The 27,284-nt window shown below is 35.9% G+C and overlaps 1 protein-coding gene and 1 non-coding gene across 2 annotated transcripts in view; both read left to right on the top strand.

Moving 5' to 3' along the window:
• ACVR2A (activin A receptor type 2A) overlaps nt 1-27,284 on the top strand; it is an 82,967-nt gene that overhangs the window by 16,453 nt on the left and 39,230 nt on the right. The window lies entirely within an intron of this gene.
• Nucleotides 16,524-16,633, top strand: LOC134365580 (U6 spliceosomal RNA). Its single transcript, XR_010022122.1, has one exon. It is a non-coding gene; the product is annotated as a U6 spliceosomal RNA (small nuclear RNA).

The following is a 27,284-nucleotide window of genomic DNA, read 5'->3' on the forward strand; positions in this document are numbered from 1 at the left end:
GTTTATTAATGCTTTATAGTTTTCTAGTTGATTTCACGTATGTTCCTATTTGATTCTTTTTGAACCTATTTGAAATAGGTTCTATGTTTTTGTTTGTTTAACTCAGATCCTGAGATAATATAATTTTCCTGAAGTCACTAATTGGTGGAGTTAGAATTAAAACCCTGACTTTTAAGTTTGCTCTACTTTTGTAAAAGTAAAGCATGCACTTACAGCTTTTAGGGAGTCTTCCTCTGCCATCTCCCACCCTTAGCAGGAGAAATGTTTGCCCTAATTTATAGAGGGGGTTGCCTTGCAGATAATCTTTGTACTACATTTTGAGAAAGCCATGTTTAGAGCTTTGTGAGCTAGAAGTAGTAATATGGCAATAGGAAGTAAGTACCAAAGTAAGCTCTAATTATAGGGCAGAAGTTTTGCTCTTGCTTGGTGAGCTTGATGGCAACCATAAGTCCACATGTGTCAGTTGTTGCCTGAAGGAAATTTGTGGGTAAATCCTGCCCTTGATTGCTGCAGAAGTGCTTTTCTCAATCACTTTTGCTTTTGATTAAGAATTTTTAAAATTGTATGTTTAGTGGGCCATTGTTAGGTCAGTCTTATCACACATGTGCTAGAATTTTACATTATTTTTACAGTATTACATTTCTCTGGTCAAAACTGTAACTGGCAAGTTAAGTTACAGACCAACCATTATGCATAACAATAATATTACTAATGATTTCCATTTGTTAAAACTATCATTAACAACCACCACTTATATAGCATGCTCTGGGATAAGTGCTTTTAAGTTTTAGTGATAATGTGTGTGATATACCCTACAAGATAAATATTATTTCCATTTTATAGACTAGGAAACTGAGACTCATTGGCTTGCCTAAGGCTATGTAACTAAGTAGCACCGCCAGGGAATCTAACTTAGGTCTGCAGGGGTTAAATCTATTCCTTGTATTGAAACAAATATTATAAAACATGTATTCAAACATGGGTTACCAATTCCAGGGTAGTGTGACTTTCTTTGAACCTATTCTGCCTAGGTTCCCTCCCCCTTCACCCACCCTAACAGCAGCTCTGTTGCTGGCTCCCCTTATGAAACCTTTGATATAGTATTAAAAAAAAGCTGAATTATCATATTGATGTGTTGGTGGTCTGCTTTGGATCCTGTGGCTGTTATTGTAGAACTTTCTCCACCTCTGAAATGAAAGTACTTGTTTGTCCATAGCTGTTTAAAGACTGAGAAACATAAGTTTGTTCTTTTTGGTTATACAATGAGCCAGAATCAGAACTAGGTAAGAATTAATTTGTTCTGATCATCACTTGAGTAATTAGTGAATCAAATGTTCAAAGTAAGTGCATCTTCTTAAAGGTTATACCTTGGTTCAGAGAAGTTGAATTAATTGAAATTTGCTCATGTGGAAGAAGACAATCTATGTTCTTTTTTACTTACATTTGCGAAATAGTTTGATGATAGTGGTCATTAATTCCTCACTTGGTGCCTGTTACCTATGCCGGGTGGATGAAGGAGAACATGTTAGATAAGTTGATTGGTTCTGGCTTTAGGATTTGTGGTTCCCTTCCCCACATTCATATGAGATAGATTGATAAAGAGATATAACAGATGCTTTATTTTTCCAAGTCCAAGGACCTCAATTTTCTGTTACTATAAGTTTTAAAGTATTGATTAGTTTGCAGAAACTGAAATATGATGAAAAGAATAGGAAGAAAAGGAAATCCCTTATTTCTTTGTTTTTTAGACTAGGGAGTATGAATAAAAGATGGCAGATGAGTAGTAGAGACAAGTAATAAAGTAGTGGAGACATACAGATTTGATTTGATAACTTAAGTGACTGAATTTATAGAAAACTAATATTGTCACATCCATATTCCATTTAGATATAATTCAAATCATCTAACAATTAAGAAGTACCTACTGTGTGCTTCTCGGTGTGCCAGGTACTAGGGAGCTTACAAAAGAGTATAGAGTTTTTGATTGTCTAAGAACTAGTCACTTTGGAGTGATAAACCTTACATGCTAAACATAACACACATTCTGAAACTGAAAGTATGATATAAAAACATTTGACACATTTATTACTAAAAGTAATGATGTCTGACACCAAGTGACTTTTTTGTTTTTGTTGAGGACTCATCTTTTAGGACTTTACTAGATTAGGGGTGAATTCTCATTCTTCTTTGTCTAGTCTTGAGTTCTTGGCCTTGTTTCTTCCTGAATTTATTGCTGCTAAAATAAAAGCACTGTAGGATAGGGATTGTGGCTCTCTTGTTTATCACTACATTTCCAGTATCTAAATAAATATTTATTGAATAAATTAATGTGAAATAGTGTCCCTTTTTCTTCTCGCTGTCCAGTTTCTTGAAATGGCTCCACATGTGAACCTTTTGTTCTCTCTTTAACCCACTGTTAATCTGAAGTAAGTGAAATAATTCTCTCAAAGATTAATGATTCTCTAATTGCCTAATCTAAAGGATTCTTTTTATCTGTATTTGTGTACAACTTGACTTTTCTGTAAGTTTAGCATTATTGTCTGCCTGATCCTTCTTGAAATTCTTTTGTCTTTTTACTCACCCAGTTCTTTTGACTACAGCGCCTCACCCCCTCATTATTCATTCTGCCCATCCTTTTCCTGTTGCTGTTTCTGAGAGTTTAATCCTTATGGAATTTTTACTCTACATACCCTTCTCTGCTGAAATAATGCCATCTCTCATCTTTAGTTTTTAACTAAAGGTAGGAGATGTTCAGAGGTTTATCTCAGACTCTGATATCCCTCTTGAGCTCTAGACTTACTTATTAGTCATCCAGTAATTATTAAGTATATGTCAGGACTGGGACTATGGAGATGAATATGACACACTCTTTACCCTAAGGATTCACAGCCTAGTTTGAGGAGAATTATTAGTAAACTAGCAATTATGCAGCACATTATATCTATATCAGAGTGCCTTGGAATTACAGAAAAAGGTAGCCTGGTTCACTTTGGAGGCGGGCAGGTAATGTTTTCCTGCAATGATGCTTGAGGTGATTGTGAAGGGTGATTAGTTCACCAGGTGAATAGAGTGGGAGGAATATTTTATGTTTTCTCTGTCAAGCCTGGTGAATGTGCTTCCTGGTAGTGAGGCAGCTTAGTGTGGACAAGTTCCTTATGGCCTGAGGACATACAGCCTCAGACAGAGTGAGAATTGTATAGTCCAGGGTAGCCAATGTCATGACCAGCAAAATGGTGTCAAGCATTAAATCCACAGGGAGAGAAGTGATTGTGAAAACAGGAGAGTTAATAACAAAATCTGTTACTACTCACTCAAAGCAGTGTGTGTAAGGGAATGTTTTAAACTAAGGCTCTGAAAGTGATGTGTGCTTAATTTGCTCTTTTTTGTGATACTTGTTGGATATTGCAATAGTGGTCATGACAGATTAAAATAGTGCGTCTGAGGCTTTAATATGCATGTGAATCACTTGAAAATATTGTTAAAATGCAGATTTTGATTTATGTATGTCTGGAATGGGGCCCAAGGTTCTGCGTTTCTGACAGGTTTCCAGTGATGCCATGATCTTGGTTCAGGAACTGTACTTTGAGTAAAGGAGCCAAGAATGGGCAAACAGATGCACAAGAAACAATTTATAAAGATACATGAATAATTTTTACATGTTTGAGGAGCCAGAATTACTTCAGGAGACCTAGATCATAAGGAAAATATGGGGCATGCAGCCGTCATGGAGGATGAGTCTGCAGAGGTGGGAAAGGGGTCAGATGATGAAGGGCTTGATTTGCTAATGAGTGTTAACTTCATGCTGCGAGCTGTGGAGGGAACATTTTGAGCAGAAGAGTGCTGTATCAGATTAGTGCTTTAGAATAAAGAGATGCATTAAGTTCATATCAATTTGAGTTCAAAGTACTTGTGTCTCATCCAGCCAATAGAGGTACAGGCATGAAATCAACTAGGCAGAGTGAAGAATGGAAAGAGAACCAAAGATCAAACCCTGAGCAATACTAACATTTTCAGGGCACGGAGAGGGGATAAGGAACAGATGGTGGAGATGTGTCCAGAAAAGTAGAAGGAAAACAAGTATAGTTTCATTGTAAAAAAAAAAAAAAGTAGTTGGAGGGAATATTTAACAGTGTTAGATCAAATGAGATAGAGCCTGAAAAGTCACCATTAGATTTGTCAATTAGGAGATTATTTGTAACTTTAGCAAGAGATGTGTCAGTGATGGAGACAAAAACCATGTGGTAGAAGAAGAGGATTGCGATGTAGATGATGATGTAGGTTCAGCGTTGGTCTATTACTTTTTCAGAAATGTTGGCTGCGAAGAGATGTAAAGAGATGGGGAAAAAAGCTATTTTCTTTTCTTTTCTTTCTTTCTTTTTTTTTTTTTTTATGTGCTTTAAGGCTAGGTTCAGAAGACAGCTTACAGAAGGGGGAAAATTAAAATCGAAGTCATTTGGAGCCAGAAACTTGGCTGCCATCTTCAACATGTTCTTTCTGTTTCCATATCTAAGCAATTACTAAATCCTGTCAATTTGACTTTCTGATTATTTTTTGAATCTATTCCTGCTTCTTCATTCCCTTCATCAGTGTGTTAGTTACACCCTTTTCATCCTTTGTCTGGACTCTTAAATGGACCTTTTCCTCCCCCACTCCACAAACAAACCAAAACAAACAAAAAAGTACCAGGGAAAAAGAAAACCTGTCTTGCACACTCTTTGCTAGAAACCATGGAGATTACAGAAACTAAGGAATTTATCATGAACACACAAATCTGACCCTGACACTCAACTTCTTAAAACCCCTCCCTGACTTCTTGTCACCCACAAATGATGGTCAAGCTTTTTAACATGACATATAGTACCCCTGGGTACTTTTCCAACTGCATTTCTTGCCACTCACTGCCTCCCACTTTGATCTTTTAACACTAAAAAACTTATAATCTCTCCCCTCTCCACTTAACTTTTGCCCCCACACTTCACTCATTTTGTACTTTCTGTCATTCCTGTGGGACCCCTCTCTATTTCACCTCTTCCCTAGCAAGTTGTTAGGTACTCCTGTGTTCTTATAGCACCTTATTCATCCACTTATTGTTACACTTTCTACATTATTGACATTTTTCTCTAGCTTTCCATCTTCACATTAGGTCTCTAGGGGTTTTTCTAATTCATCTCTGTATCCTCAGTGTCTGACTCAGTGCTGGTGGATTTGGTGCTCAGTCCATGTTCATTGAGATGTGAAAAGAGTAATACATGGAGGTAGTGGCATTTGACTGGATCTGGGAAGAGTGGTAGGATTTCACCAAGTCGCCTTTGACGGGGAAGAAAATTTTATCAGTGGCCAGCATATGCAAGAGCATTGAGGCAGTAAGTATGGTAATATTTATAGCTATGTTGAATATTCCAGTTAGACAGGAGAGAAGAGGTAGAAAATGTAATGGAGATAGGATTAGAAAAAATAAATTGGGTACAGATGAAATGGAGTCTTGGATGCCATGCTTTGGAGTTTTCCTTTTTCCCCCTGTAGCAGTGGGAAACCCTGTGAATTATTAAACTGGGAAATAACACCAACTCATGAATTTTGAGGAAAGGCTCTGTATCTTCTGTAAATATCGGATGAGGATAATCCTGCTTTTTTGGTGCAAGGTTTTTAATAATTTCTGGTTTTTGTTTTATATTTGGTATTTCAGTTCCCTTCCTAAAGATTGTAAGATGTTGCCCTCTTTGGATATTATAAGTACTTTCCATCATTGTTTTCATATCTTTAGAAGCAGTCCTTGATGATTTCTGGATTTTTTTCTCAGAGATAATCATTTAATAAAGTATTTTGCATTATTTTTCCCTTAATATTAGGAAATATTCTAATACCCACCTACTTTTATACCTCTTACAGAACTTTCTAAAGTTGCTCCCTTTTGGCTTGGTAACTTGTTTTTAAGAATTGCTTACTGAAATCTGTAAATCTGGAGGTTTTGTTATACACATGCATTTCCAGGTTATTTGTAAAAGTGTTGAAATTGATTTTGCATCGTTCATAAAGGAGATTGACTATTCATCCTTACCATTTGCTTATCCCCTTAAGCCAGTATCCAATTTATGATTGCAAGACCCTCTCAGCTGTATGTGGGTGCGTTTAAATGTGATATTGTGAAGTTGTGGAAGGAAATCCAAGTATTTGGGGAACTGTTAGATAAGTTTAGGTCAAAGAGGTGAATAGAATATAGAGTAACAGCCACTCAAAAGGGATATGCCTTTTATTGTGTTGCTGTGGAGAAAACAGAAAGCTGTGGCCTATGCTTATGCTCTAGTTGAAGAGAGAATTCTATATATAAATCAGTAAATGTTACAATATAGTTTATATTTAAATTCTAAGTTGCATGAGAAACCAGCTGAATACCAGCTGAGTAACTAAGAAATCCAGGACAAAGGAAAATCAAGAGGCAAAGTAGCCTGGAAAGCTTCATAAGGAAGTGGGATTCAGTGAACCTTAATAGATGAGTCAAATTTTAGATAGTTGGGATTGGGAAAGTGGTTGTGGTGGTGGGGCAGGAAGTAGGTTGGGGGAGAAGTGAGGGTGAATTAAGATAGAGGGGGACAATGAGAATGGTATATTTGCAGTGTAGGGATTAGAACTAGCATGGGAAATGAAGTTGTGAGGGTAGATTACTGCCAGGTTATTTATGTAGGGCCTTGAATGTCAGAGTAAAGAGTTGGTAAAGTGTGTGTGGGTGTATGTGACAGTTGCGTGGGGGTGTGAGGGGATGTGAAGTGGGGACGTGACATATGTGGGGTATATGAAGGTGTATGGGGTATGGAAGAGGAAGGTGTGGGGGCGTGAATGTATATAGGGGTATGAGGGTGTGGATATGAGCATATTCTCTGTAAAGCAAAAAAATTTTTTAGTACATTGAAAAAAGTCTGAAGTATAAGAAAACCTTCAATATTCAGAAATGCCTGTTAGCCATTGTGGTACTCATGTAGCATAGCATCATATTAAGTGTTGGCTTATTTCTTCCTCCCTTTAATATTTTGCTTGGTCATCTTTACTTGTTATTGATAATTAAAAATGTTACTTTTAATCTCAAATAACTCTACATATCTGCCCTTTTTTTTGAATTAGTCTTTGAGTAAAGTATATCTTGCCAGAATGCTGAATTTAACATGCCACTTCTGATTTTTCTTGTTAGACTGTTTGAGTCTTGAGAACAGATGTCACATTTTGTACAATTCTTTGGCCTGTCTAGTACCCTGTGGGCTGCCCAGGATGGAGTTGGCACTACATTTTGGAGATTTATGCTTTAACACATACACCTTCAGGCCTCCTAACCTATAAAGTCACTATGCAGTGACTCCGAATACCATAGATAATTATCATGAGTTAGTTGCCAGAACTGTTTATCCTGATTTATCTCATTTCATTTTCCTGTTTAATCCACTGACTATATTGTGAAGAAGACCCCATTTTTCCTTCTTTTAATGAGTTTCCTTTTTCATTACTTCTCAGTACAGACTGCTTTCTGCATATGTGCCATTCTTTTTCATGAATAGCCTTTTCCTTCTTTATATACTTTTTTGTACTTTCCAAATATAGCTAGAATCTTTTTCATATACTGCTTCTTCTATGAAGCCTTTTCTAATTAATCCTTTTTTATCCCTTTTAGTCTTTCTTCATATTCCTCATGTACTTTGTTTGCCAATAAACATGCAAATTATTTTAAATAATTTCTAAATTTTTTTATATGTTTGATATTCAGAATGGATTGCAGATTCCTCAAGGGCAGAAATATTTTGAAAAAGGAAAAAAAAATTATTTTGATATGATTTCGTGTTTTGCATACTCCAAGCATTTAGATATGGTTATTATCTTAGTCTCTTCTCCTGTGCCTAGAGCTCATGTGTGGAAAGGTGCCTCCCCTGCTGTGATGACAGTCCTCTCTGGTTTTAATACTTGTTGAGTTTTATGATATTAAACATTTGTTAGGAAGAAAATTTTTTTGTTTCTTTTGGTCAATGTTGAATAAATGCCAATGAGTTAATACATAAATACTAATTGAGTTAATTGTTAAATAAGCTTTATTCTTCACTTCTGCTAATCATTTTCTATGCATTTTAATGCTTAAATTCTAAGGACCTGAAGGGACATTAAGAAATAATTTAATTTGGTCTGCTTTTTATGTCAGGGTTTTACTCAAATAAGAAAATTTGCAGAATATCTAGCCTAGTTACCTCCGCATATTAATGTGTATATGAATGTGAATATTTATATTTATAAATGCATTTTTACATCAGACATATCAATATTTTGTGAAAACAAAAAAAGTAAAGAGCCAAAGAAAAGTAAAAAGCCATGTTGTCTGCTGTGGGTAACTCCTGTCAAGCAAAAGTGTAGAATAGCTTCTCTTATGAGTTGTACTGTTTTTTCAGTTTCAGTGGAACTGAGCAGATATATAATGAATAGCTCATTATATAAATATTCTGGAGACTAAGGCACTTCCTTAGCCATCTGTTGAGATTTCATTTTAAAGACAAACTTGCCTCCTGTTTTCGGGGGTCACCTAGAGAGCTACTTAAATTGCCACCTTCTTGCTCTTCTTCAAATTGACATCTTGTAGATTTTTCTGTTCATTCTCTTCTCATTTCTTTCTCCCATTTGCATTTTTTATGACTCCATTTTGTTTGTTCCTTGGACTTCGGCATGAGTAGGAGAAAAACAATTTGTTGAATGCCTGCTGCACGAGAGACTCTTATTTGTGAGGATTCTTGCTCTCTGTTGCAAGTATTTTACCCAACATAGTGGCAAACCTGATCACATACTTTACATTTCTTCCTCTGAAGTAACATTGAAAACATGGAGCCCATGGTTTGGTATGTATGTATTCTACTACAGTGAAATTTTAATGATTGACAGTTGACTTAGATGTGTCCCATCTACCAGTTTGCATCTACCAAAAAGAAGTCAGACATTATTTTTTCTACATTAATCATGTAAAGCCCAATTAAAACCAAACCGTGCCTTGATGTAGAAAGATTCTTATTATGTCTTAATGGAAAGTTGATATGGTGAATGTGCAATGTGTTGTATAGTCAATTTAAAGCATTCATAGCTTACATTATGTTGTACTTTGTATTTTCAAAGTATGTCTCAACAGACACCTCTCATTCTTGATCCATTTCCAGTTTGACATGGTTTTTCACCTGATGTTTTAATTTATCACTGCCACTTCTACAAATTCAGGAAACTTGTCATTGATGTATTTCTTGGCTCATACAATTGAAGAAGTATTAGTTTGGCCTATTCCTTGAAAGAAATGCTACTAGATGACCATGGTAGGAGTCTGAGTCACCCACCACTTTCCCCAGGTCATCTGGTTGAGTAGGGTAATATGGTTTGGATATGATTTGTCCCCCCAAAGCTCATGTTGAAATCTGATACCCATTGCGGCAATGTTGGGAGGTGTTTTGGACATGTAGGTGGGTCCCTCATGAATGTATTTATAACCTCCCTGGGGGGTGGGAGTGGTGGTGGTGAACAAACTCTCAGAGGAGTGGATTAGTTCCCAAGAGAGCTGTTTGTTAAAAGGAGCCCGTTACCTCCCCTCTCTCTATTGCTTCCTCCCTTGCCATGTTATCTCCTTGCACCCAGCAGCTGCCTGCCGCCTTCTGCCCTGAGTAGAAGCAGCCTGAGGCCTGTGCAGAGGCAGCTATTGCAGAATCATGAACTAAGTAAGCCTCTTTTCTTTACAAATTACCCAGTCTCAGATAGTCTGTTTGTTTCACAAAAACAAACTAATACATAGGGTTTGTGGCAGATGCTGTTAAATGCATCTTTTCTGAAAACTTGAATTTTTCCACTTCAATAACATATATTCTACCTCCCAGCATATAGATATTTTAGCAATAGAAGTTATAAGTCTCTTTCTATAATTTTTAGGATTTTCCTTTCTTCTTTATTACAGATAGCCATTACCTTACTTGCATGGAAGTACCTTTTAAGTACACAGGAGAGAAAGCAATGAGAAGAGTTCAGAGAATAATTTCCGAATACAGGATATGACTGTTTCTAGGGTAGGTAGGGTGGCTTATGTGTCTTTCCATAGCCCGTTTATAAGTGTATATTTTACACTTATGGCACATCTCAATTCAGATTAGCCACATTTATTTCTAGGGCTCAGTAACCACATATGGCTAGTGGCTACTATATTGGACAGCTCAAGTCTAGAGCATTTGGTGAAATTGTGATGATGCCAGGAAATTGGGGAAGGCGTAAGAGGAGCAAACACGAATCTCTAAGATAGACCTTGTGAAGGGAATTCTATACAAAATGGCATGTATGTAGTTTTGGGAGAGAGAAACTGGTGTGAAACAGCTTTGGTAGATGGATGGCGAAACCATCTGGAAGATGAGAACGGCAGAGATTCAAAAGAATATGAAAATAGGAAATGGCAGAACTTGACAATGGCCAGTATTCTATAAGAACACCAAAGTTATTGATTAATATTTTAAGAAAAAAATTTTTTTCAACCAAGGGTTTTTTAGCCAAGACTATGTCATTACGTACTTTGGAGGAGAGAAATGGCTATATATAAATGACACCCGACAGAAGCCATTGAGATCAGAAGATAAAATTTATTGCACAGGATAATGTGGATAGCAGGTAGGCAGGGATGATTATTTTCAATATAGTAGAGAGGAAGAGTCTGATTGTTTTTTATGAAGTAAGAACCGGACAGAGTTTTTGGTGACCTAAGAACAAATGAAAGATTGTGCAGAATACCCAATCAAAATTTATTGCTTAGGCAATTGTAGTGGATTGAATTCTGTCCTCCAAAACTCACTGAAGCTTGAATTGTGTCTCCCAAGTTTCATGTATTACAAACTTGGCCCCCACTGTGACTGTTTGAGGGTGGGAAATCCTATTATGGTGATTGAAAGGTGGAGCCTTGAAGAGGTGATTAGATTGTAGGAGCATGCCTTAGTGAATGGATTAAAAATGGTGCTCAGGGGCATGGTACTAAGAGCTTTAAAAGAAGAGAGAGGAGAGTCTCTTGCTCTCTGTGTGTCCACCATCTTGCAATGTGAGATCCCCAGGTTACTGTCACCACCACCAGATGTGTTCCTTGGACTTTGGACTTCCCAGCCTCAGAAACTGTAAGCAGTAAATTTCATTTTCTTTATAAATCACCCAGTTTTAGGTACTTCGTTATAAGCAATAGAAACAGATTAATACAGCAGTGAATAAGAGGACCTAGTGATGAGGACATTGACCACAGTATATAAGTGTAGTTAAGAGCTCATGCTCTTCACTTTAGTCCAGTCCTGACCTGACCACTTAACTTTGTATTCCTTGGCAAGTTACAACCACCCAAGCCACAGTTTCTTCATCTATAAAATGGGCAGAAATAGTATCTATCTCATAGAATTATATAGATTAAATGAGATTATGCATGTAATGATCTTGCCTAGTATGACACATCTTCTTGTTATTCCTCTTAGTTTGAGATATCCAGAAGGGGAAAAGAGTTACCATCATGTTTTCTTGGAATACATGTTATGTCTTCTAAGCTGCTACCCCTTAAAGCAGAATTCATCTTGGGAAACCTCTTGATTAGTAATTAATGAAAATTTCTTTACATATAATTCCTATTAGGTGAAGAAGGAACTTTCTAAATCTTGTTTTGTGAATGGTGTTGATAGCTTTTGATGAGAACAGAACTCAGGGATTGAGTCTCATTTCCACCATATAATGACCTAATCACTTTATCTCACTGGGACTCAGTTGGGATTGATTTGAATGTTTCTCAAACCGTGGTTTAAGACCTTTCAGCATTAGAATCACTTTGGGTACTGGATAAAAATGCAGATTCTTGGACTTCACCTTAGACCTACTGAATCAATGTCTGGTAGTAGAGCCAAGGAAGTTTTATTTAGCACTTAAGTGTAGCTGTGGCACATCTCCTCCAGTTGGAGAACTACCAGAAAGGATGATTCTAACATCTGGTTCAGTTCCAGTGTGAATCTACTCATTGTATGATAAGTCTGGAGTAGGAGGTGGGTAGGGATAATGACACCTATTCCTGTTTATCCTGTAGGATTGTTGTGAGGATCAAATAAAATATTTTTAAGTTTGTAAAAATAGGTTTAAGTGAAAAGATATTTAAATTTTAGACTTCCATAGATTGTAGTATCTAAAGGGCAATGACTCTTATCTGTAACGATTTCTTTTCTAGGTGAGTACTGATGGATCATAGTTTTTGGTACCATATTTCCTTCCACAAAATTATGCTTATTTTTATTTCCCCTATTCCCCAGTTAATATTTTGCTTTTATTAGTTGTATACAGGCTAAGCGGGATTATAGACATTCAAATCAAGTGAATATATGATTTGAACAAGAGACTAATACCTGTTCTAATTTTTAAATATAGAGGTTTAGACTGTGTCAATATTATGAAAATGTCTTCCTTTGAAAAATGTCTATTCATCTCCTTTGCCCATTTTTAAATTGGATTATTTGTTTTTTTTTACTGTATAGTTGTTTGAATTCTTTGTATATTCTGGATATTAATCCCGTGTTGGATGTATAATTTGCAAATATTTTTTCCCGTTCCATAGGTTTTCTTTTTGCTCTGTTGATTGTTTCCTTTGCTGTGCAGAAGCTTTTTAGTTTTGATATAATCCCATTTGTTTATTTTTTCTTTTGTTGCTTGTGCTTTTTTTTTTTTTTGCCTCACATCAAATAAATATTTAGTGATAAATTGGAATGCTATTTATGCTTACTACTTTTAAGTGTAATATGCTAGAAATAAGGCATACCATATAGAATTTCTTCCCCTAAAATTAAAAGTTAGCTTGTGGAGCTATACAGGTATCTTTTAGGGATTCAGTCATATTCCAGACTAAGAGATACTGATTGTTGTATCTTCAGATCACATGGGAAGAAACAGTGATGAATCAAATGACATGGATGAAAGAGATTCGTGAGGCATCCTGTCCACCAGGAAGCCCTGCTGTGTGCTAAATGCAGAACTGGTTTAGTCCATTTTCTTTCATCCCCTTTCTATATTGGTATCTGAATAGCTTTTCTTGAAGGGATATTATATACACAATTGCAAATGCTTTTTGTAAACTTTTCATAAGAAGATAAATCCTGTTCTGGCGGCATCAAGTCATAACTTGCTGCGCAAAATACGGGCCCATTATGTAAAATTTTTCCTACTTGGGGTTTTTGTTGCTTGTGCCTTTGAGGTCTTATTCATAAAGTCTTTGCCCAGTCCTACTTCCTGGAGTGTTTCCCCTACTTTTTCCTTTAGTAATTTTATGGTTTCGTGTTTTACATTTAAGTCTTTAATCCATTTTGAGTTGATTTTGGTATATGGTGAGAGGTACAAGTCCAGTTTCATTCTTCTACATACGGATGTCCAGTTTTCCCAGCACCATTTATTGAAGAGGCAGTCTTTTCCCCAATGTATGTTCTTGTTGCCTTTGTCAAAGATCAGTTGGCTGTAAGTATGTGGGTTGATACCTGGGTTTTCTATTCTGTTCCATTTATCCAAGTGTCTAAGGAAAGTGTGGTATATATATACAGTGTAATACTACTCAGCCATAAAAAGAAATGAAATTCTGCCATTTGAAGTAACATGGACGAGTCTGGAGAAAATTGTGTTAAGTGAAATAAGCCAGACAAGGAAAGAAAAATACCTGACATTCTCACTCATAACTGGGTGCTAAGAAAAAAAGGAAGGAAAGAAAGAACTACAACAGCACATTGAACTTTCAGAGCAGAGAACAAACCTAAGGATACTAGAGATGGGGGAGAACGAGGGAGGGAGTTTGAGGAGTGATAGGTCAGGCAAAGGGCATAAAGAAAAATTATGATTTGTAATAATTTGCTAATAATAATAAAAATTTAAAATATGAATTTTTTTTTCACAATCTCTGTGACTCTTAATTGCTTAAAGTAGATTATACCATTTAAGGATTATCTGTAGGGGGGTAGGGCCAAAAAAAAAAGAAAAGAAAAGAAAAAAAAAGGTTTATCTGTAATCCACTTTTAATACTCTTTTTCCATCAATTAACCCCTTTTGCCCTCAGCAAACAAACAAACAAAAACAACCCAGCACAAAAAGCCACCCCACCATGAGGGTACTTTGTGGAGATAAAATATAATCCCTCATTTCTCCATTTTTAGACAGGGCAGACTATTACTGATTATCTACTTTTGTTAGTTACAGTGTTTGTTGCTTAAAAATTTATTGTTTAATCCCTACACATAGCTTAATAGACTCACTTTTTATTTCCCTCTGGAAATAAAAAAGCAGTTTATTAAAAATGCAGAGTCCCAGACAAGCAACACACTTTCAAAGAATTTGATTTAGTGGGTTTGGAATGGGCCTTGAAATCAGCATTTTGGTGATTTTGATGGAAGTTGTGCAGGGCCCACACCTTGAGAAACATTGCTCTGTGTTTCTTATTGCCTTTAGAGGCATAAATTGTGGGCACTGGCTACTTAGTACAAATTAGGAATAGTATGCTTCCAGCTTGAAAGTAAACATATAAAGTTTGCACATCAGAACTCCATGTGTGTTTGTGTGTACTCTGCCATATGAACTGAAGATGATATTAACACAGATGTCAAGTGAAGGGACAAACCTGCCACCTGCAGGTTACAGCTGTTTAGTATCCCAGAACCATTCTTATAAAAAGGAAAATAATAGGACATAGCTGGCTCTCAAAGGAGTTTATACTTCTCAGCCATCCCTTTTAGGTTTGTTTCAGATATCCAGAAACTTCACCATCCATTAGAGAAAACAGTTAAGTTTATGTGGCAAAATAAATAGGGAAGCAGAGAACTTCTGTTAAGAAAAAATACTTCTGTTAAGAAACACTGTTGAGCTTTATTACATGCCTAGTACTGTGCTTCTGCAAGCATCTTCTGCAGCACTAGTCTTCACCTCTTAAAAAGGTTAAATGATACTGGCTGCCTTCATTCTCATGGACAGTCCTCAGTTTTGCTCCTTTTTCCTGTTTCTCATTTAAACAATCTACTCTGTTATTTCAGTTCTTATAATTTTTTTTGTCTCCCTGACCATTTGGCTTCCCTTTTTACTATATAGTATAATTACAAAATGAATGAAATAGCTTATAAAATAAAATTTTAAATACCTAGGTACCAAAGTAAGCAAAAAAATTAGTCAGTTTGATAAAACCCATTTTCTTTATTTATACCAGTGCTGCTGCCTTTTGTCTTAGGTATTTACCCCCAAATCTCCCTTTAAGTATTAGATAATGTACCATAAGTTGCTTATTTATATTTTAAAACACTACTATTAAAGGCTGAGATCTTGTACTGTGTAGCATTTAGAGGCATAATTCTCATCAACTTATCACTGTCATTCTCTTCATCAGACTTATCAGGCTTTTAATTCCTATAGATATATAAGTTCCTATTGAGCTGTAACTTTTATTGTATTGTTCCCTCTTCTTAATTTGTTTTTAAAAAGCAAAATTGTTCATCACTGCAAATTGAGGCAGGTGGGCGTAAGTGATAAATAGGACAAGGGTGTGTGAATTGCACCAGGAATTGGTCTTCAGTTTTAGTGGAAGGCAGGGGATTAGAATTGTTGATCCCTGACTCACCCACCAGCCAGCTGCTTAACTGAGAACAACTCTGACGGATGCAGTTGTTCCCCATGTCCTTTCAACATTTTGTCTACATCCTTTTCTTCTACCCTGTTGCTCCTGTCTCTTCCACATCTCCTCAGCGCACAAATACATCACTGAGTATGGAAAGGGGTAACAGTGGTAGCATTATTATTAAAGCTGCTGTGTGTCTGAATTCTTTTACTTTCTCCTACACACGTTTTAATCCCAGGCTTCCATGCTGAGGGTAGACCTGAACCTAAAAATTGGCCAGCTATGGCCTTACTTAGTTTCTGGCATTCGAGAAGTAGCTTTTAACATGGAAGAATGTTCTTTATTATTTGAACTTCTTTGATTCTTATTTTAGTATCTTTAAGTGGCTCACTAGTAAGAATTTTTTTGCCTCAGGTTTAAATGTTTCACAAACAGCCCCAATAGTTGTTACAGTTATGTGGATCTTTGCTTTTAAAGAGAATGATGGATATAAACTTTTCTTTATGGGAGGATTTAGAAGAAATGATGGAGTGGTATTCAAGGTGGGCTAACAAAAGTCACAGAATTCTTTTCAAGACACTCATTTTATTAGAACATAAGCACGGTGCTCACTTTGGCAGCACACATAGTTGGTCCTCTGTATCCACAGCTTCCACATTCATGGATTTGACCAACCGCAGATTGAAAATATTTGAGAAAAAAAAATTTTTTTTAAATATAGTATAACAACTATACATAACATTTACATTGTATTAGGTATTATAAGTTATCTGGAAATGAGTTAAGGTATGCAGGAGGATGTGTGTATGTTATATGCAAATACTATGTAATTATATATCAGAGACTTGAGAATGCAATTTTAGTGTCTTCAGGGGTCCTGTAACCGATCCCCCATAGATACTGAGAGACAACTGTATACTAAAATTGGAATGATACAGAAAAGATTAGGGTGGCCCCTGGGCAAGAATGACTTGCAGATGTATGAAGAACGTAAGCAAGGACTTTAACTCTCTTACACTATTGGATTTAAAAGTAAATAGTTTTACTTTATTTACTGTTCTTCAGTTCTCCTTTTCCAAGGTTGTCTGTCATACTCCTGAACACAAAAAGTACCTTTTATTCTTAGCTTAGTAAATAGGAGTTTTTCTGGTTTTATTAATGTTTTCTAAGTGGTGGCATATTAGAAAATAGTTTATTTGTTCACAGATAGTAAAATATATGTCATTGATTATTGTTGAAATAAACATGACAAAAGTTTTTTTAATTGAAATGTATTGATTGTACATAGTCATGGAATACAGAGTTATATCTCTATACGTATATATAATGTGTAGTGATCAAATCTGGGTAGTTAGCAAATTCATCATCACAAAAATTTGTCATTTCTTTGTGATGAAAACATTTAAGGTCCTCTCTTCTAGACATTTGAGAACATACAATAAATTGTTGTTAATTATAGATGCCCAGCACTGCTGTATACTACTAGAATTTACTTTTCATATCTAGCTGTAATTTTGTGTCCATTAACCAACATCTTACTATTCTGCCTCTCTTCCTGTAATCCCAGTTCCACTCTCTACTTTTAAAAGTTCAAATTTTTTTTTTTTACCTCCCACATATGAGTGAGAACATGCAGTATTTATCTTTCTGTGTCTGACTTGTTTCACTTAACATAATTTCTTTTAGGCTCCTCCATGTTGCTGTAAATGACCGGATTTCATTCTTTTTCATGGCTGAGTAGTGTATATATACCCCATTTTCTTTATCCATTCATTTGTCAGTGGACAGCTAGATTGATTCCATGTCTTGGCTATTGTGAATAGTGCTGCAGTACACATGGGGGTGCAGATATCTCTTCAGTAGGAAACATGACATTTCAAGTAAAAGTCATATTAGTAAAGTTGATAAAATTGCTAGACTAAATGTGAGTAATAAGCTTTACAGAAGTTTATGTGAAAGCTTTCTGAAGGGTGCTAGTCTAGACTATGTTGTCTGTGTTCTATGGCTGTGTCTAGTCTGTGTTCTGCTATAACTTTGATTCTTGATTAAAACTGTTAGTGTGACTCTTATCATGCTGCTTTTTTTTTACTCTTTTATAACTATATTTCTTAACTACTGATTATACAGAGAAATATGAATACTTACAGTAAAAGCTATAGTATATATGTTTTGTTCTGTTAAGTTTTGGAGGGAAAAATCTATTGAGATGCTATTATAATAATTCTTTTCTGGCAATTAACTGAATAAAATTGTCTATTAGTTAGATATTGGGCAGTATTATTATAGCAAGACTAAGTGTTAGAAAAGATTTTTTCTTTCTGTTTGGAAGATGAAGAATAAAGCTGGATTTGGAGCATAGTTTTAAATTATAAACATGAGAGATTAGATTAAATATACTCTGTAATATTAAGTAAAAACATGTGTGTTAATAAGATTTTATTATTCCTGCTACTATTCTTTTATATTATCTAGACAAGTCAATATCTAAAACAACTTTAGCAATTATTGAAAGGTTTTGGGTGGATGTATTTATCTTTAAGTGGACAAATGTGACTTTTACAAAACATGACTTTAACAGGTATGACTTTTACCTTTTTATGAAACAAGAGACCAAGAACTATGAACTAGATTTAGATATTAATTTGATTTGGAATGTTTATATGAAATTTTTGGTTGACTTTCTCCAGGTTTTGGGGAAAGGATGCATGTTTTGTGTTGTGACTTGGGGATTTATAGAGAAAGGTTATTAGATTTAAAAGCTTTCCCTTGTCTCTTGTGAATTAAGTAGCAAATTAGGTAGCTTTCTTTTTTGGAGGGAGTGGTAATTGTTATAGAATATCATAGAAACAACTGATTATTTTATTTTTTAAGAGTTTAGAAATTAGTAGTTTCTTGGGAATGGAGAAGATGGCAAATATGTATATTTTTAAAACTTACTTAATGTAATCAAACTGTTCTTAGTGGTTTAATAACTATTTGCAAATTAGAGATGATATTTTGCAGTTTTTTATTTCATGAACTGGTAACTTTTCTTCAACCTTGTCTTAGTTCATTTTGTGCTGCCATAATAGAATACATGACATTGGGTAATTTATAAAGAACAGAACTTAATTTTCTCATGGTTCTGGAGACTGGGAAGTCCAAGGCATCTGGGATGGGCCTTCTTACTGCATCTCACATGGTAGAAAGTAGGAAGGGCAAGAGAGAGAGCTCATTCTTGAAAGCTTTTTTTATAACAGCATTGATCCAAGACTTAAGTATCTCCCACCAGGTCCAACCTCCCAATACCATTATATTGGCGATTAAATTTCAACTTGAATTTTGGAGAGGACAAACATTCAAACCATAGCTAACTTTTTAAAGCATTTTCTCAATCTTTTACTTCACTTCATTATCTTACCCATTAAAAGGGGCTAAGGGATGAAGAGAGAGTGGTGGAAAAAATGTATCAAAGCCTGAGAGAATTTGATGTTCAAAGAAAGAAATTCACTTGTCTGGTGTGAGTTGAGGCTGAAGAGTAGCCATCTTATGGAAGTTGTTAAAAGATGTGTTAAAGATTTTCATTTTAAGACCAAGTGCAGTGGGAAGCCACTGAATGACTTTAAGTTTGGGGGAATGACTTAATTTTGTTTACTTTAGTAAAGGGTTTGTCTGACTTCTGGATGAAGAACTGATTGGATGGGATAATGTGGGAGCTGGGAAACCAGTTAAGGAGGCTACTGCTGTAGTCAGGGAGAGATTGGTGAATTACAGTAAAAACCTTCTTACTCCAGTGACATTCACCCCTTTTAAAAAACTCTTAGATTTTATGATTCTGTTGCTTATGACTTAAATCTCTGACCTGACTTTGTTCCTTCCTTTTTTTTTTTTTGTTTCAATTATCTATAAATGTTCATTCGACAAGGTAGGTAACATTATTTTATTGTTTTATTGCTTGAGTGTTAATGTGAATTTCTTTATGAGTTTCTTTATGTCTAGTATGGCTGCCTTTATAGAGGGTTTATTTATTTTCTAAGGTATCCTTACTACCTACCAATGAGGAGTTGACATGGCTGCTGCTCTGTATTATTAAGCAGTGATGACTAGTTAGCATTTTTATATGCTAACTCAGGATATCTAACTCATTTATATATATTTCTTTATTGATCTTTTTATTTTCTAAATTCAGTTCCAAGACAAAAGCCTACTATTTTCTAGCATTAACATGATTTTTTAAAAGTAAAGTACATAGATAAAGAAGCACACTTGAAATTTCCTGGTCTTTGTGATCTTCTGGTTATTTATTATTCCTGCCTTCTTAGTAAACTTACATGAGAAATTAGAATAGGCCTTAATTGAGGTTCAGAAGTATCCAAAGATTTGTGTTTCTGTCTTACTTTCTACTTTCGGTGTCTTGTTTTGAAAATTAAGCTCCTCATTTTTCCCCTTCTTTCCATGTTGAGGTTAGAGATTCCTCAAACTTTGAAATTACTTTCTTTTTTACTATTTCCCCTTAGAACTTAGGTACCAAAGTGCCTGGCACATAGTATGCTAACACTATGTGTATGTTGAATGCAAAAGATGCTACCTGTGTGAAAGACAGTGTCCTCTACGATTTTATGTAGCATGTCACCAAAATAGACATCAAAGTCTCCTGCCAGGGGTGGAAGGGTTAGAAGGGTAGAATTTTCTTATTCTGAAGGGGAAAATTCTATTAGGGAGGGAAAAAATAGGGAAAGCTCCTATTTTTCCTGTTCTTTGTTTAATGGAAACCTCTCCCCCATAATATTATATTATAAGAAGCCTACTTATATTGGTTAAAATTCGAAGAGAGCAGGTCTTTTCTTACAACCATAGCCCTCCTCCCACTTTTTAATTATTAAAAAGGCAGAGGGAGGTTGAGATCTGGAAATTTCTCAGGCTTTCTTGGCCTATCAGGCAAAGCAGTCTTAAATGTGCTCCCAGGTGCTATTCAACTGAACGATAAATCTGGAGTTTTGTGATTTGCTCTTTTCCTGGTTCCTTTTATTCTACATATACCTTTTATATTCAGGAAAGTGAAGTTCTTTGGTCGTTGATGATAAAATCAATGTTTTGTTCTGGGCTACCAACTAAATAATACCAACTTGAAGTATGTTTCTTCCCAATCAGATGTCAAGCCATTTCTTAAAAGTGTGAGAAGTTACTTTTAAAGATGAAAACTCTTGGTTCTGATACCTTCATATTATATTTTCTCTGCTCATATCAGTGTGTCTGTATCTGTGACTTTTAAAGAATTTTTTCTTTCTTTTAGGTCTTTTTGGAGAAAACATTATAGTAGATGTCTTATTATTTAGTAGTATAGTAACTGAATGCAAGTTAGTTAGCATCTTTTATTGAAGAAGCCCTGTATAGAGTATCTTCTGTACTGAAGAGTTTAAGGGTTTTATAGAGCAACACCTGTGCAGAGTACCTTCTGTACCTAGAGGAGGACCTCTAAAAATTTTAACACAAAAATGTACCTTTTTGTACTGAACTAGATCTGTAATTGAATTAAGAAACAAACAAATTATAAAAAAATTTTTTGAAGGAGGCTGCTTGCCTCTTTTATGAAAGGAAATTCTACCAGTATGAATTTGCTGTTCTCTTTGCAGCTCTAAAACTTTATGTCATGGCTTTTTAAGGAAGAGGTTTGAGAAACTGATGTGGTTCTTCAAATCTTGGTCTATATCAAAGTAGATATATATATATATATATATATATATATACACACACATACATATTTATTTGGAAAAATCTATATGGGGAAATTAGTCACTTATGTGTTAACAATATTGAAATTTTAGGTGCTTACCTTTGTAATTTGTCAGGAATTAACATTAGGAAGCCTTAAATAACCAGTGGTTAAATGCTGACTTCTGAGTACTTTTACTTCCCTTATTACTCATGAGTGTGCATACACAGTGTTGAGTGCCATGACATACACTGTTTATATGTTTAGTTTATTCCGTGTTTGTTATGTTTTTAGTTTAGCTATAAATATATTACTTGAGCTATGGGTGGAATCTTGTAATATTTTTTCAGACTGATAGGAAGTACCAAGTATGAGGTATAACAGGCAAAGCAAAAAAAACTTCTGGGAAGAATGCCAGAAAGTGTTTGTGTTTTCCTTTTTTTTTTAAGTTTTCTTTTTAACAATTTTTTATTGAATCATAATTGATTATACATGTTTTTGGGGTTCAGCGTTGATATATGTTGATCAAATCAGTATTACTAGCATATATATTGTTACAAATTGTACTTATTCTTTATGCCCCTTGTCCAATTTCTCCCCATCCCCCTCTACCCTCCCCCTTCTAATTACCCTAGATTACTTCTCTCCTTTTGAAAGAGTAATGGTTACTCTGTTGATTTTGTTGCCTAGATGATCTGTCCAATGCTGAGAGGTGTGTTCAGGTCCTCCAATGTAGAGCAGATGCTTCTTCTATCACTCTGGAATGAGCTTTGTGGAGAGAGATATCCTCTTCTTTTCTTTGGTCTCTGTTAGTGACTCTCCGTGTGTCAGTGCACTCCAGTGGCTGGCAGACCGTCTGCGTGGTGGTTGTGGCATTTAGCTACTTTCATGGCAGCTGTGGTTATTGTGGTGACTGTGGTGGGCCACCCATATGGAAGTGATGTTTTTGGCATACTCCTTGGTGCTGGTGGTGTGCCTGGTTGCAGGAGCAGGGTCAGTGCTGGCAGTGTGCCTGGTTGTGGGAGGGGGGGGTCCAATCCCCGGTTCTATGCCTCAGGCCCCTGGGTGGCCCGAGGTGCTGGTGGTATGCCTGGGCTGGAACTAATTTTTTGTCCGTTGTTACTTCTGAAGTGGGGGAACTTCCTGTGGGAACCAGTACTTGAGCTGTGTGGTTTAGCTAAATTGCTGCTTTGCTGCTGATTCCCTAGGGAATGCTTTTTGTGCAGCTCAGGTTTTAATGGTTGACTGTATAGGTACTTCCAGCTCTCCAGAGACCCGGTGCACCTGGGTTGTGTAGAAACTCTAACCTGGGCCTGTCTTTTCATCAAACTGCACCCCACGCAATTCTGTATTCCTGACCAGCCTCCTCTGTGTGGTCCTTCACTGATTGGGGTGCCAGTCAGCTGTCCATGCTGTGCCCCAGTGATTCCCTGGTGGGCCCATCTTTCTCACTGCCTGTGCTACAAACACTTCCCATGGGATGGGCTGTACGCTGTCCCTTGCAATGACTCAACAGCCTCTGAGTGGCTCCTTTTTTTCAGTTGTTGTGGCTCTTCGCTGCTGTGTGGGTCCACAGGAACCCTATTAGTGGTCTTGCTGGTCAGGGGGCCACCAAGGCCCTCTTCTCCCCTGCTGCCTCCAAGTAACTTTATCTGGAGGGCACGGCTGCAGCTTTTGCCAGCTCCTGCTCCATGCGCTCTGCAGCTCTAGCCTTAAAGTGGCCGCAGCACCAGCTGCAGCACTGGCTGCAGCACAAAGTGATCGGAGTGGTTTTTTCTTTCTCTCATAGTGGCTTCTCCCACCTTCATGCACTCCATAGGTCTCTCCTCCTCTTCCCCTGAGCTCTAGTGGCCCTGGCTTGGCTGTTGTTGCTTTTTTTTTTTTGTCTTTTTCATGACCGGCACTCAGCCAGTGAGTGCACGGGCCATTCCTATATAGGATCCGAACCCGCGGCGGGAGCGTCGCCGCGCTCCCAGCGCCGCACTCTCCCGAGTGCGCCATGGGCTCGGCCCTGTTGTTGCTTTTTTATAGTTGTAAATTGGTTGATTTGTGCAAGAGAGTGGTGCTGGGGACTGTCTATTCTGCCATCTTGACCAGAAGCTCTCTTATGTTTTCCTTTAGAAGTGATTGGTGGTGGGAAAGTGCTTAGTTTAAAAAAAGTTTTGGGGGGTTGGCAGGGCCTAAAATGTTGCATTGCCATACAGAAATTTTATTTGAAAATTTATCTCTTTTCTCTGATTTCTAACTTGTCTATCAGAAGTCTTGCGGGACATTTTGCACTTTAGGGCAAGTTTTGGACAGTTTTACTTTTCCAGATACTTAAAAACAGCCCAGGACAGCCAAATAGGGAAAGTGACTGCTTGTGGAATGTGTATTAATATAGCAAAGAAAGGATACCAGAAGACCTGTGATGTATTTATAATTGTATAGAAACAAATTACTAAAATGAACTTTCAAATGGCAAAGAAATTACATAACACACAAAGTAATAAACAAGAATTTTAGATTTTTAAAAATTTTTTTAATACTAGGAATCTTGCTCCTTGTAAGTTGAAGCAATATAGCTCTAAATATGAAAAAAGCTGTTGATTTTTTAAAAATGAGGCCTGTTCAATGATTTTATATCCATTGTTATTTAATGTCATAGCAAATTAACATTTTACCTTCTTTTACTTTATTTAAGGATGCTGTAATCAATATTGTTTATTTTTTTCAATCCCCGGTTTTAAACTGCCAGATACTGCATTGATGAAAGTGTTTTTGATTAGGTTTTTTTTTTTTTCTTTAAGGTTCTCACTCTTGACATTGCTGATTCCTCAAGGGTGATAGTTTACATTACCTTCATATAGCAAGCCGAAGTGATCCTTTTTTACTCCGTGTCAGTTTGGTGATTTACTAAAAGGAAGGCTTGCATCTTTCCAAGCAAATAAGGCACTAAAAAAACCTAAACGTATGTAGTGTCTTTTCAGTGTAGTTGAGATTTGTAGGTTGTTTTAAGGAACTACTGTGTGTGTATTTGTTTTCTTAATCTGTCTTTTAGGAGCTCTGTTCTGATTTTTAGAATTTACCTTTTACCTCTTACTCTTCTAAATTTATGCCCAGTTTTGGCTTTTAAACATTTTTGTAAATAGCCCATTAATTAGAGTAGTGGCCTCTAGCTATAGTCATCATGATCCTCTCTTCTCCCTCAAAGTTGAGCATCTAATATCAGAAATCTGTTTTGTACAGCTTAGGTGAAACTTTTGTCTACTTGTACCTGTTTTGATGTAATTTATCTTATGAATGAGTGCCAGAGAACTGCATAGAACTATTTTAATCTTAAGACCTGGGCATTTTTATAGATACCCCACACATTTTGTGGCTGTGGGCAAAATCAGCTTTCTTTTGTGCCTTATCTTTGAAGATATCTAATTTATCCTGGACAATATACAAATGCTCCTTGACTTAACGATGGGGTTATGTCCTTATAAACCCATCGTAAATTGAAAATATTGTAAATTGAAAATTCTTTTAAAACACCTAACCTATTGAGCATCATGGCTTAGCCTAACCTACCTTAACCGTGCCCAGAACATTTACATTAGCTTACAGTTGGGCAAAATCATCTGGCAGCACAGTACACTGTAGAATATTGGTTACTTACCCTCATGATTGTGTGGCTGATTGGGAGCTTTGGCTTGCTGCCGCTGTCCCACATCACAAGAGAGTACCCTACCACTTTCTACTGAATGTTTATCACTTCTGCACTGTCATAAAGTTGAAAAATTGTAAGTTGTACCATGGTAAGTTGGGGACCAGCTATGTGTCTTTTATGACCATAAGACTAAATATCAGGAAGAGAGTTAGCAACAAAGAGAAACGTAGGATAAATATGTAAGGAAGCAAACTTTGCTTTGTCAGAAGTTATAAGATAAACATTTAGAAACAGCCAACCACCTAACCCAATAAACTAAATCATTTTTATCTCTTACTTTCTTATGCTCAGGGAGATGAAATAAGGTACTGTGGAAAGCTCATGCTTGATCTCTGTATTCTAATTTGTCAGTCCTTTTGATATCTGTGTCTACTTAGCATGGATATTGCAGACCCTTGATTTTTATTGGGTAGTCAGTATGGCTTCTGCAGTTTCTTTTCATTCCAACAGAGTTTGCTCATTGTTTTCTGATTAATCTTTAAAATACCACTTCTGTTCTTTTGATGTCTTCCAAATCTGTACTGATTATACACAGTACTAAAGAATAATGAAATGCTCCAGTCCAGTAAGAGCAGTCTTATCACTCTGATTATTCACAACCTTATTTATTTGATCTTTCTTTCTTGCCTCTCTTTACCTTACTCGTGTCTTTGCTTAATAGACCTGCTTTATTCCCGTTTCCTACATAAAGCCTTCTTTTTTCTTACTATTCTGGGCCTTGTGAATTCTTTAATTTAGTGCACATTTATTGAGTTCCTATACTTTGCCAGCACTGATTAGACAGAGATGATGTCTGGGCTTGTTTACAAGCTCATAGTCTAATGGAGATCTTAGGTTATCATCTCCAAATTCCTACTGCATTTATCTATAGCCCTCATCTTAGTGTTTTTATTTACAGTACAAGCATGATCAATTTTTTCATCTATGTTTATATCCATTATAAAGCAAAGTTTTCTCTACAAAATTATTCCTCAGAAAGCATCATATTTGAGTCTTTGCAAAGTTTTTCATATTTTGAGGCTTTCTCTCAGCTGTTTTATTTGAATAAAAGTATAATATTTGGAGAAGACAATTGAGCTTGAAATAATGTTAGTTTGGTATGTTTATAGAGGTTTCCTGAGGGAATAGGTAGCAGGGTGTAAAGAATTTAAACAAATTAGAAATTATTCAGGAGCAGGGAATTATACTCATCATTTGTTAAAAAAAAAAAAAAAAAAGCCTTTTCTAGTCAGTATACCCTTAATTTCTTTTTCTTGCCTTATTGCAGTAGCTAGAACTTTCAGTACTACATTAAAAAAAGAGTGATAAGAATAGGTATCATTGACTTGTTTCTAACCTTAGAGCAAAAACATTCGGTCTTTCAACACTAAGTATGATGTCAACTGTATGTTTTTTGGTAGATCCCCTTAATGATGTTGAGGAAGTTCCCCTCTATTCCTAGTGTACTGATAGTTTTTGCCATGAATGGGTGTTAACTTTTGTCTAATGCTTTTTCTGCATCAGTGGATATGGCCATATGAATTTTTACTTTATACCTTGTTGATTTGGTAAATTGCATTGATTTTTTGAATGTTGAACCAGCTTTTCATACCTGGAGTAAATCATGCTTGGTTATGGTATAGTACTTTTCTTTTTCATTTTTTAAGTACACTGTTGGATTCTTTTTGCTAAAATTTTGTTGAGGACTTTTGCATCTAAGTAATGAGAGATACTTGTATGTGTTTTACTTTTTGTGCTGTTTTTGTCTGTTTTTGGTATCAAGGTAATACTGGCCTCATAAAATAAGTTGGGAAGTAGTTCCTGTTTTTCTGTTTCTGGAAGAAATTATGTAAAATTGGTATATTATTTTATTACTTCATGTTTTTAAAAAGCAGAACCCAGATTGTCCTCAAATGCAGTTGCTTTAGGTGAAATTTACTTTTTCTCATTGAAGAGGTATTTTAGATCTGAACATGATATTTGCAGAGTTATTTTATGGCCAAATATTCTACCAAATTTCAGATCCTGTTTATTGCTGGGTTTTTTTTAATGATAGAAATTAATGCATAAACAATACTTTGAATATAGAACTATTATCTAAATTAACTCAGATACTGGATTATGTCACTAGACTTATTGATTTACTATATTGAGTATGAATTATGCATCTAGAAAATAATTTGGAAATTTAATCAGTCTGCTTAATTTTACAGATGTGGAAACAAGGTAGTGAGCAGTTTGGTAGCTTGTTCAACATCAAAGTTTGTTAACTAGATTCCATGCTCAGGCCA

This window comes from Cynocephalus volans, chromosome 1, assembly GCF_027409185.1.
Source record: "Cynocephalus volans isolate mCynVol1 chromosome 1, mCynVol1.pri, whole genome shotgun sequence".
Taxonomy (NCBI): Eukaryota; Metazoa; Chordata; class Mammalia; order Dermoptera; family Cynocephalidae; genus Cynocephalus; species Cynocephalus volans.